The sequence below is a fragment of the Ipomoea nil genome, unplaced genomic scaffold (genome assembly GCF_001879475.1).
Source record: "Ipomoea nil cultivar Tokyo-kokei standard unplaced genomic scaffold, Asagao_1.1 scaffold2580, whole genome shotgun sequence".
In the NCBI taxonomy this organism is placed as follows: Eukaryota; Viridiplantae; Streptophyta; class Magnoliopsida; order Solanales; family Convolvulaceae; genus Ipomoea; species Ipomoea nil.
Window position 1 is genome coordinate 952,531 of NW_017619008.1, and position 13,588 is coordinate 966,118.

Here is a 13,588-nt window from a genome sequence, read left to right on the forward strand (position 1 = left end):
ATGGACAGAATAACAAATGAGGGACTAAATTGAGCAAAAACACAAAGGTCTGGGACTAAATTGAGCAAAAACACAAAAGTCTGGGAATAAATTGAGCGAAACACAAAAGTCTGGGACGATATTAGGTCACCAAAGTCGTTTAGGACGAAATTGAGAAAAACCACTATAGTCGAGGACGATTTTGGGTATTAACTCTTTTAATTTTCCTAAAGATTTACTAATTTATCCTTAATGAATATGATTATCCGTTAACTTTTCCGTTAAATATTATCTTTTCTGTTAATTTCTGTTAGTTCACCGTTAACTTACTCATTGATTTCAATAAGAAAGGTCTTACGTTAGAACTCCATCCCAATCAAAGTTGACATAATTAGTACTCTATTTTACTCTTATTAAATTAAAATAATAATTTAGTAGCTACAACAAAAAATAATACATATCCATTTCTTTAATTTAGAATTATGTGTCTACAATGTCTTTATTCAAAAAAAAAAAATTATTCATTATCAATAAATTAAATAAGAGAAATAATTTCATTAGTTATATTGTATTTATTTTTCTCCAATATAAAAATTCTTTACATTCAAATTCATCAATTGATTATATTCGCTACATTGTCCCTACAATGTCTTTATTAAAAAAAATTATTCATTATCAATATTATTAATTAAGAGAAATAATTTTATTAGTTATATTGTCTTTATATTTCTCCAATGTAAAAATTCTTTACATTCAAATTCATCCATTGATTATATTCACTACATTGTCTATTTTTTTTGTGCACTATTTTTTAATTAAATATAAAAGTTATAATACAAAATAAAACTATATATTTATTTACCAAGTATTTTTTTTTTTTTGAAACATAAAAAAGAATAGATTAGATCAAACTTGCAATACAAGGAGGCAGGACAGACTCCTACACACCCAGGACAGACATAGAACCCGCTGCCCGTGCTAGCACATGAGCCACGTTGTTCGCTGACCTTCTGACATGGCGAACTAGTATGTTCCCAATGTCACGAGCAATGACCTGACATTGCTTCACTATCAAGCCTACATAGGATAAATCTAAGCATGCAGAATTAAAGCTTGAACACAAAAGTAAACAGTCTGACTCAACAAAATACAGAGACTGAGGACGATTCTTGATCCATGAAAGAGCCTCCTTCAGAGCCATGGCTTCCGCTATATATGCATCTTGCACTCCCGGAAACCTCCCACTACAAGCCGCAACAAACCGCCCTTCATGGTCACGAACCACCGCCTCGAAAGACGCATTATCCCCATGCAAAGCGGCATCTACGTTGCACTTTACATAGCCATGTGGTGGTGGCACACAAGCATCTCTTACTGCCAATGAAGACGTGGTAGCAACAGAAGGAGCCTTTAGCGCCTCCTCCCATTCAACAAGCAGTGAGCTCACCATGCGTCGCATCTGACTAATATCATAAGGCTTATGACTCCAAACCACATCATTCCTTACCTTCCACATGACCCAGAATCTACACACCATAGCAATACCTTGCACCCCATCCTTATCACGTAACTTAGCCTGCACAAACTCCTCCAGTGTTGCACCATCTAGCACATCCGGCACGCCCCAAAGCTGACCCGCCAGCGTACATTCACACAAGACATGAGTAATGGTTTCTTGCGCTGCTCCACATAGCGGGCATCCCCCTCCTACATATACACGTTCACCTCTCAGTACCTCACGCACTGGTAGGACACCCCTCATACAATGCCATAAAAAGTTTTTGTACTTTGGCAGCACTCTCAAACGCCATAGCCACTGCCAATCTCCAAAATCAGATGGCAACTGCGGCACTACGGGAGCTGTCAACATACCGTACCCATGTTTCACCGTGTATCTACCTTGGATATCTCCCCTCCAAAGCCACACATCATCTTGGTCATTAGCTATTGGCGTTCTTTTGATTCTGCAGACATCACTTGGCAGAAACAAGTCATTCAAAACATCCTCATCCCACCCACCTTCTATACTCATAAGACTACTCACCCTTGCCTCTTGCAACTGTGCAACACATGGTGTATGTAACACAGCATCCCCCTTATCCGCCAGCCAACTTGTTCCCCATATTCTAGTTTCCCTCCCATTTCCAATTCGGCGCCCAACACCACTCCTCAACAGTCCTTGCGCTGCCACCATACTACGCCATATGTAGCTTAAATTGTGGCCCAAAGTTGCTTCCAAAAAATTATTATGCGGGAAGTACCTTGCTTTAAGAAGCCTGCACACAAGAGAGTTAGGATTCATTAGTATCCACCACCACTGCTTTGCTAATAACACTATGTTAAATTCATGCATTCGTTTGAAACCCAAACCACCACTGGACTTGGTGGTAGCCAGCCTTGCCCAACACATCCAGTGTATCCCCCCGCGCTCAGTCCCACTATTCTCCCACCAAAACCTATTCATAAGATTTTCTATTACCGTACACGTGGCCTTTGGCAATAAAAAAACCGACATAGCAAAAATGGGCATCGATTGTGCCGCACTCTTTAGCAACACCTCCTTCCCGGCCCTAGACAACAACCTCCTCCGCCAATTTGACACCCTATCCCTCACTCTTTGCTCAACATAACGGAAAACTGCTTTTTTATCACGGCCCAGATATGATGGCAACCCTAAGTAGTTCCCAAAAAGAGTGACTTGTGTTACTCCAAAAAGATTTGCAACGTGTAGCCTCACCACTTGGGGTGTATTCCCACTGAACATTATACTAGACTTATTATAATTTATAGCCTGACCTGAAGCTGCACAGTAAGCCCGCAAACAGCCCTTAACCACATTAGCCTCCTTATCATTTGCTTTAAAGTACAACAAGCTGTCATCTGCGAAGAATAAGTGGGATACTGATGGAGCACCCCGGGCTACTGTTATACCATGGATATCACCACACGCCTCCATCTGCTGCAACAAAAGTGACAGTCCTTCTGCACACACAATAAAAAGGTAAGGAGATATGGGATCGCCCTGCCAGATCCCTCTAGTGGGAACCACTGTACCTGCATCTTCCCCATTCAACAAGATATTATAGCGTACAGAATTTACACAAAGCATGACGAGGTCAACCCACCCACGGGCGAACCCCAATGCCAGGAGCATACCCTCTAAAAATCCCCACTCCATACGGTCGTATGCTTTCGCCATATCCAGCTTAAGTGCTGCCCAACCTACAGCCCCCCCTGTCTTCCTTCTCAAAAAATGCCCAACCTCCCAGCGACTATTATGTTATCGTTGATCAGCCTATCCGGCACAAAAGCGCTTTGTGATGGGGATATAATACAGTCTAGAACAACCTTCATACGGTTTGCCACTACCTTGGCGATCACCTTATATGCCACAATGCATAGAGCAATATGCCTCAAATCAGAAACCATCTCAGGGACCTTCTTCTTTGGCACTAAGACCACATTTGTATTATTCAAGTCAGGTGGGAAACTACAGCTATTAACACAATGCACCACAAAATCAGTCAAGTCCCTCCCTACCACAGTCCACAAATTCTGATAGAAAGAAGGGTTCATACCGTCTGGTCCTGGAGCCTTGTTTGGGGTCATCAAGAACACAGCATCCTTCACCTCCTCGGGCGTGACCGGCATGAGAAGTCGCTGGTTCATCTCCTCCGTTACCCGACTTCGCACCCTTTGTAACAAGCTTCCGTTAGTGGATGCAGCACGAAAAATATCAGCATAGTACTCCATTACCACATGCCCCATATCCAAACCCTCAACCCAGCGGCCCGTACTGTCACGCAGCCGAGTTAGAGTATTAAACTTACGCCGCATGGTGGCTGAACTGTGGAAAAACCGTGTATTACGGTCCCCCTCCCTCAACCACAGTTGTTTTTACCGTTGTTTCCAATAGGCCTCCTCCTGAATAAGCAGACGATTTAACTCTTCTTCCAGCATAACAAACCTAGCCACGTCTTGTTGCACATAACTGCTACGCAACCACTCTAACTTTGCCTTTAAAAGATGTATTTTCTTGCCAAAACGCGCAAAGTGTTGTCCCCCCCACCTCCACACTGTTGGATACGCTATTGAAATGACCTGCCCACAGACATCCCCCATGACTACTCCACCACTTGCTTACATTCCCCATCTACAAGCCAAGCAGATTCAAACTTAAACCTCCTCCTAACCCGTCGAACCGGTCTCCTTTCCAGGTCGAGGGCAATTGCGCTGTGGTCAGACGTACGCGTATACATATTACGGACGGTTGCCTCCGCAAACAAAGAACACCACTCCAAGTTAGCAACCGCCCTATCAAGTCGTATTTGTACCCATCTATCCGTACCCCTCCCCTTCTCCCAGGTGTACTCATGGCCCTCCATACCCAGATCATGTAGACCACAATCCAGAAGTGCGTCATTAAAACCCTGTATCAGATAATCCGGTTGCTCAGCACCACCCCACTTCTCCGCATGGCTTGCAATGACATTAAAGTCCCCAATGACCAGCTAGGGCAAACCCGACTTAGCCTTCAGCTCTCGCAAAAGATTCCAGGAAACATGACTTTGTGATCGCTAAGGGCAACCGTAGAAGCAAGTTAGTCGCCACGGCTGCTGCTCAGGGAGACTGACAACCACATCAATATGATTCACACAGTAGCCCAACAAGGTTGCCATATCTCGCTCTCTCCATAACAGGGCTAACCCACCTCTCAACCCCACCCTATCGACTGACAAAGCACCCTCAAAACCCAAATTTATTCGTAGCCGCTCCACTGCAGAAGACACGGCTTTTGTTTCTGAAATAAACACAAACATAGGCAGCTGCTTGGACACAAGGCCCTTCAATTCCCGAACTGTCCGGAGGCTACCCATACCCCGGCAGTTCCAGCTCAACACACTCATTTGACCAGGCGGGCCTGACTCTCCGGACTCGCCAACGTCATGTTTTTTGCAGCATCATACATATCAGCATCTGTCATCCCACCCTCACCTCCAACGTCATCCTCACTATGGCGCCTCTTAAGCTCACCTTGCACAGCTGTATCTTCCTCAATTTGCTCAGGCGTTTTTGCTGGGATAGCAGATGGGGTCCCAACAAACGCTGGTTCGGTTGGTAAATCAGCCAACAGCCACTGGGCTCCAACCAAGTATTTTATTAATACCATGAAAAAATTAAAAAAAAAATAATTAATAGAGTCAATCATATTAACTACTTGAGGGATTTGTTGACAAAGAGAGTATTCAAATCACACAACAAATTGAAGTGAGAACTACCTCCCAATGTCCTTGTTTGACAATCAGCAGTTAGCGGTTAGCGGATTATATTAGAGAATTTGACCAGCAGGTTATATCAACGGTTGGTAAAAAGATTTTTGAAAAATTTAGCTGTTTAGATTAACATGTACAATGAACTAAGAGTATACATATATTTAATAATAATAATAATAATAATAATAATAATAATAATAATAATAATAATAATAATAATAATAATAATAATAATAATAATAATGATAATAATAATGATAATAATAATAATAATAATAAATATTATTATTATTATTATTATTATTATTATTATTTAAAAAAAATAAATATAATCCAGTCAATCATATTAACTACTTGGAGGATTTATTGGCAAAACGAGTATTCAAATCACATAACAAATTGAAGTGAGAAATTATCTCGCAATGCCCTTGTTTGGCAATCAGCAGTTAGCTATTCAATATTAGTATATATTTAATATTTTATGCCCTAATTTTTATTTGCCCTCCCGTATGTCCCATATTTGGTTTCAACCATACCTATACAATTATTTTATTGACAATTATAATCAATCTGGACTAAATTATCTTGCATTTGTAAACTTATAATTATCTATTTAAATACACAAATTTAACATTCAATTATCTATGCATGAACAATTACAATATAATCTTGCCTTGATATAATTTAAAGTACTTATTTTTTGTAAAAAAAAAAACATTGGGATGCCCAATCGCGCAATGCACGTAAAAAACTAGTATTGGAATAAAGGTCAAATAGGCTATCGAACTGCACACAATAATGCAATTAAGCCACTGAACCTATAAAAACAACAATTGAATCTCTGAACTAACCAATTTCATGCAATAGGCTAATTTACAGGTTTTGCAAGTTACTAACACGTCACCCAAATTTTAAAATATATATTTTTTAATATTTATTTAAAATTAAACATTAAATTTTTTTAAAAAAAAGTTTAACCGTCTTCGGCGGAGACGAGTTTCTCTGTCTCCGGCAGGGACGAAGAAATGTTTTTTTTTTAATTTTAATTTATTATTTTTAAATAATAATTTTTTAAAAAATATTTTCAATTTTTGGGGTGACCTGTTACTAACCTTGCAAAACTTGTAAATTAGACCAATTGAATGAAATTGGTTAGTTTAATGGCCTAATTGTTGTTTTTTTAAGATTCAGTGGCCTAATTGTATTATTGTGTGCAGTTCGATGGCCTATTTGACCCTTATTCCTATTATATTTTAATAATATAATATATGTGGCACCTTCTTCAATGGGTGTCGTGGATACCCTTATTATTATTTTAATAATATAATATTCGCGACACCTCTTTCCAGTTGGTGTCGTGGATTCCCCTATTATTATTTTAATAATATAATTTCCACGGCACTCATTCTCAGTTGGTGCCTCGAAAAGTTTTAACATTTTTTTTTCTGCAACACTTTCTTTGTGAAGGTGTCTTGGAAAGTGGTACTTGTATTCTCAATTTTGTACTAGTGACACAGAACAACAGGTTTGAACATGTTAACACTCATGCTTGTTCTTAGAATTGCAGAAGCGAAAGGAACAGAAGAATTCGTGCCTTTAGAATGAAAGGGGGAGGAAGATTATATACTACAAGCTACTATACAACCGTCTACCCCTTACCAGCCTTTGTTCAAAGGGAATGCGAACAAGGTGGTGAGTTGATCCACCGAAATAGGGTTTAAAATTAATGTTAAGTGCAAAAGGATGACCACACTACACCTCGCACGCGAGCGAATCGAGCTGGGCAGGCGGCGGCGGCGCGCGCGGTTTCCCCTTGCTCTCTCTCCATAACTCTTCAGATAAAGCTTTTAAAATGTGTTGGAGTATATAAGGAAGGAAATTGTGGGTTATCAAAGAAATATGGAACAACAAGTAAAGGCAAACTCAATAAATGCCTTTACCTTTAAATGTTTCTCAACATAAGTTTATTTGAAATTTTTGAGATAATCATATCTCATGCTAGACCAATATAATGGAGTTCTCCAATTCTTGTTTAGGTTTAGTCTAGAGTTCTAGACCAAGATCGTTGATTTATATTCTTCCTGAATTTGTTCTTAATTGAAACTAAAATTTGTGCATAAGTAGGACTATAATTTAGATCGAATCAGATAATCTATTTTTATAATCGAATTTGAACTTGGTGGTTTAGGTTTAAAAACAAAACCCATAAATTTTTGATATAGGGTCGAAAACTATGAACAGTTCGTTTCAATTTCGTCCCAGACTTTTGTGTTTTTGCTCAATTTAGTCCCTTATTTGTTATTCTGTCCATTTGGTGTTAAATAAATAGACATTTCAGTAATTTTGGATCTCTTTACTCATAAACATGTGAACTGCAAAATCCCCTTTTTTTTTTTCGAATTACTCCTAAAACTGCGAATATAAAATTTGATTTGCAGGTCCGGGAGTAATTCTGGGTGTAATTCGTACAAGAAAGAGGAATTTCGCACTTCACAAGTTGACAGTAAAGAGAGATAAATATTGACATTACTGAATTGTCCTTTTATTTAACACCAATTTGATGGAAAAACAAATGGATGACTAAATTGAGCGAAACACAAAAGTCTGGGACGATATTAGGTCACCAAAGTCGTTTAGGACGAAATTGAGAAAAACCACTATAGTCGAGGACGATTTTGGGTATTAACTCTCTTTTTTTGTACATTAAAATATTTTGGACAAACATACCCCTACCATTATAACTTCCGTTATCTTTTCCACTATTGTTAGCATGCACATGCATCCACGATATATTTTCTTATCTTCTTCATTAATAATAATATATAAACATTATATATTTGAGTTATATGTTAATTATTACATAAAATATAAATATCAAATTTATAAAAATGATTTACATTATTATTATTATTTAGAATAATTTAAATATCTAAAATCTAAATAAATTTAAAATTTTAATATAATGTATTAATATTGAGCACCTACTTTTTGCGCATCGCGCATAAAAAATACTAGTAATAATGATATAAGTGAACACAAAAGTGTAACTACTTCCGTTTTATAATAAATGAAAATACATTTTACCATATATGTTTAATTTTATACGAATGTGTATAAAACAATAGATTATGATACATATCATATGCTATCTCATAACAAACTTTTTCCATTTATAATGACATGGAATCCTATTTAGATTTTTATACTACTATTATGAAAATTAATTAACATATCTTATATAATTACTTCCGTTTTATAATAAGTGAAAATACATTTTACCATATATGCTTAATTCTATTTGAACACATATCACATATGATATCTCATAACATTTATTTTTTTTCTATTTATAATAATAGTGTGGAATCCTTTTGAGATTTCGGCATATATGCTAAATCATGCATATATGGTTAAAAATCCACTTTTACTTAAACGTTACTACAAATTAATTATATAAAATTGTGTCGATAAGTGTAGGAATATCGAGTATAAATAGGTCTTCAACTCGACAAAAGCACAACCATCACATCACATAGCAAATTAATCATACGTAGTAGTTTGAGGATATGGCAACCAAGGTTTCAAGTTTTGCTCTTTGCTTCCTTCTCCTCGTCCTTTCAGGTATATACATGATTATATGAATTATATCGAAATAATTATACATTGCATACATAATTATTATATAATTAATTAATTAATTATTATATTGATGCAGCTGGTTTGATAGTTGAACAAGTAAATGGGCAGCAGAGATGCACTAAAATATTGGATCCCAATTCTTGCAACCTCCCAAACTGTCAAAAGCAATGCTATCAACAATTTAACGGGAATGGTGTTTGCGAGCAAAGCGGTTCTGGATCATATTCCTGCTATTGTTTCTACAACTGTCATTAATTAATTTAATGATTATTGCATTTTAAGTATGTAGTTAGCATGGCCACATTCCCTTAATTGTATGTGCTGCTGTGTTTATGTCTCCGACATCATATCATAATAATATTATTACATTGTCATGATTTTCAAGTGCATGATTGATGTATTTTATTCTCTTTATTTTCAATGATTTGCTAATTACATTGTTATATTTGCTAAAATTGCTATCCAACCAGCAAGCAAAACACTATTTTAGCAACAACAAAAAATAAAAATAAAAATAAAAATAAATAATAGGCGTTGCGCAGCTCCAAAGAAAACGCAATTGCGGCAAAATAAAATAAAAAAATGCATTTGATAAATAGTGCAACGCCATATCTGTTCATCAAATGTCATTTTTGTGTATTATTTTCTTTCTTATTTGCCCCTATGGCCTACTTTAATTTGCTAATAATCCATTCATGTCCTATATTTTGTTTTAATGTATTTGAATATTTTGTTAAATATACTTAAACATAAATTTTACATTATTAAAAATAAATTATATCAATTGAAATATCTCTTCAAGATGATGAAAACAAGACAAAAGGGTGTATTCAATCCTGACTTTCATAGACTTTTAAAGACTTTTATGAACTTTAAAAGTGTAGAGGTATTCAATTCAAACTTTTATGGAGTCTTTAAAAGTCATGAGGTATTCAATCAAGATTTTTAAAGAGTCTTTAAAAGTCGGGTGGTATTCGATTAAGACTTTTAAAGAGTCTTTAAAAGTCATGCGGTATTCAAAAGTTATGAACTTTTATAGACTTTTTAATTTTAGGACTTTTGTAAACTTTTCCTTCTCAAATATTAATAGTTGAAATCCAACCATCAACCCCAAGATTTCAAAAAAAAAAAAAAAAAAAAAAAAATTCTACCAACGAATGTTTTCTCTCTCTATTTAACATCTATTTTTGTTTATATCCCTGTTAAACTTTATAAACCTTACACCTAAATTTAATAAATTATTTTTTCTTCATTATCCTATATTTTCTCCATACCTGAACTCTACTAATTTTTTTATCTCTCCTAAACTTTACCATCTTCCTCTAAAAATTCGAATAATATTATTTTTACTTCATTATTGCTTGTTTATTTTGATTTTTTTTTTCTATCAACTTTTCCCCCCTAACTTCTAAACTTTTTCTACGAAATTTCTACCATAACTTCTAAACTTTCTCTAATTCTTCCTAAATACATGAACAAAAACAAAATTTTCATATATCAACGTCAAATTTTACTATATGTTTCATAATATTCATATAAATACTTATATATTTTGATTTTTATTCTTTTTATGTTTATATTCGTAATATATTTTTTTCTTTTTTAACAACATGTTATTACGAATAGCGAACTACTATTTGCAACAACAATTTGGGGCTGCAAACAGTAATAATATATAAGTAAATAGCATATAAGTCTCACAATACTATGGATAAAAATAATAATGTTGAGAATGTTGATGTGGGTGAAAAAATTATATAATAAGAAGAATTTTATGATACATTATAACATGTTTGGTAAAAAATTATAAATGATAAGAATCAAAATCATTGAAAGTTTGTAATGGTGTATTCAATTTAGAATTTCAATGACTTTTGTAGACTTTTTTTAACTAAAAAATTTGATAAAAGTTTATGAATGTTTTTTGTATAGACTTTTAAAGAGTCTTATAAAGTTTTAAAAAATTTTGAATGACTATATGAAAGTCAATCAAAGTTTATTAAAATCTATAATTTTAAAAGTCTTTAAAAGTCTACAAAAGTCATGATTCAATACACCCCCTAATATTGATGTAAAATATTAATACAAAGTTTTAATTTATAAGACTACAAATTATTTTAGTGAAGAAATACAATTTGATGTAGAATTTGGTATAAATCGGTTGGTGATTACTTTTTTTTTTTTTTTTTTTTTGCATTATAAATGAAAATAATATGACAATAATTAATTTATGATATTTATCAACTTGTGCCTTAAAAAAATAAGATTTTCACTCAGGGTTAAAAATCATATTTATTATTAATAAATATTTTTATTGTTCTTTAATAATTTTAACACATTTTAATATTGAACTTAAACTTTTGCCTATTATGCATAAAAATGCCTAATCTAAAAACATAATAAGTGTGAATGAAAGTTATACCCCTGATTTATGTCCATTTTTTCCGTTAAGTTTTGTTTGTACATTGTGCTATAAAGGTTGTACATTAAAATATTTTGGACAAACATACCCCTACCGTTATAACTTCCGTTATCTTTTCCACTATTGTTAGCATGCATATGCATCCACGATATATTTTCTTATCTTCTTCATTAATAATAATATATAAACATTATATATTTGAGTTATATGTTAATTATTACATAAAATATAAATATCAAATTTATAAAAATGATTTACATTATTATTATTATTTAGAATAATTTAAATATCTAAAATCTAAATAAATTTAAAATTTTAATATAATGTATTAATATTGGGCACGTAATTTTTGCGCATCGCGCATAAAAAATACTAGTATTGATATACGGGTGATTACTTTATTTTCACCAATTATATACCTAACAGATTAATATAATCTGACACAGTATATTAACAAGTAGCTGGAATAGCTCAGTTGGTTAGAGCGTGTGGCTGTTAACCACAAGGTCGGAGGTTCAAGCCTACCTTCTAGCGAGTTTTTTAACTATTTTGCATCTCCGCTCCAAGGACATCGTCTGGGTTTATACTTGTAAGAGAATGGGAAATGTATCATATTTAGTGATGTACCACAATATGTCGGTAACTCGGTATCATATTTAATTTGGTGATGTACCACGATTTTGGAGATATATGCAACACGTTGGAACATATTATTTAAAAATATAAAAAATATTTCGGATGTCTTTGCTTTAAAAATATATAGGTCTATCAGAAATTTAAAAAATTGCCCGCACATGCTTAGTTCAATGGTTCAATGGACAGTATTTGGGAGAAGAGACCAATGTTCGAATCTTGGCGGCGGCAGTGTGGGAATTATGTCCAAAGTGGGCACCGTGATTTACATCCTCCCAAATAGGTTCGAACCTTGGCGGCCACAATGTACTGTGGGAATTATGTCCAAAGTGGACACCGTGATTTAGAAAAAAAAAATTGTAATTAAATATTTGTTACCTTTTCTTTAAGATAAAAACTTCATAATTAAAGAATTGAAGATCCTCCAACAGAACATTACAAAGGAAATTAGGAGGGTGGCAAAAAAAAAAAAAAAAAAAAAAACTGGAGGGTGTGGTTGAGTGGAAGGGACTCATCCATCCTTAATGAAAGGTCAAGGGTTCGATCCTTGGCTTTGGGAATGGAGCAGTCTAGCCTTAAATTTCTAGGCCAGCTGTCCCACCCAAAAAATGTGCCTACAATCCAGCGAGAAAATTAGTCATCGCACGTCGGTTTCAATCAAAATCTTTGCAAGGTTTTGAGGCTTTAGCCAACTAACTACTTCACGAACAAGAATAACCTTAGCAACTTTAAGAGGGTATGTGCCCTTCCAGGGAATACTGTTTGCAACTCTTGTGCTAATCCCGAATTTGACAGTGACACCATTTGTAGTAGAGAAGGTATTCACATTTCCTTTCGTCACTTCCTCCCAATCCCTGAGATGGTTGAAGTAGAAATGTTGCACCACACTTTATTGTTCCTAGCTAACCAAATATTCCATTAATAAAAGACATATATGGCCCTAGCTTATTTGATCACTATTAGATGTTTAACTTGGTTAAAAAGTCTATATAAGTGTTTGACTAATTAGCTTTTTGTAATAACTTATTGCTCCAAAAAGCTAAAAGTTGCTCAAAAACAACTTTTTCAATAGATTTTTTGAAAAAGTCATTTTACACAATTTTTTTAACCTCAAAACGACATCGTTTTAGATCGTGGCCTACACAATAATTTGCCATTTGTGCATAGGTAGGATTATAATTTGTTTCTGTTATAAACATATTTAGTGGACATCATTTGTAACGGATGCTTTGATTGCTCATTATGTATATTTATATCCTTTGTAATGGACACATCTTATATCATGGTGTGGAGATGAATGAAAAGATGGGCCTTCCCTCTCTATTCTCTATTTCCTTCTTCTCCTTACTTGCGTTTATATTATTTTATTCAACACGTTATCAGTACTTTGCTCTACAATGCCTTGTGATCGCGAAATTCTGACCCGCGTCTTCGATCGCCGGTGCGGCGCTACCTCTGGCGCGATTGATGGCCGATCTGGTGATGCACTGGCCGTCTACTTCCAGCACAGAGAGAAGGGAGGAGATGAAGAAAACGAAACTGCAATCACAACCGCACGTTCTACACGGTCGGTGGCCGAGATCCACTCCAATGTGCGACAAGCAATCGACCTCCTATCAACCATCCGATCACTGGCAATCAT

The 13,588-nt window shown here is 34.9% G+C and overlaps 1 non-coding gene across 1 annotated transcript; it reads left to right on the plus strand.

Annotated features, from left to right (window-relative positions):
* Positions 1-11,773: 11,773 nt before the first annotated feature.
* TRNAN-GUU lies at positions 11,774-11,847 on the plus strand. Its single transcript has one exon. It is a non-coding gene; the product is annotated as a tRNA-Asn (tRNA).
* Positions 11,848-13,588: the final 1,741 nt, after the last annotated feature.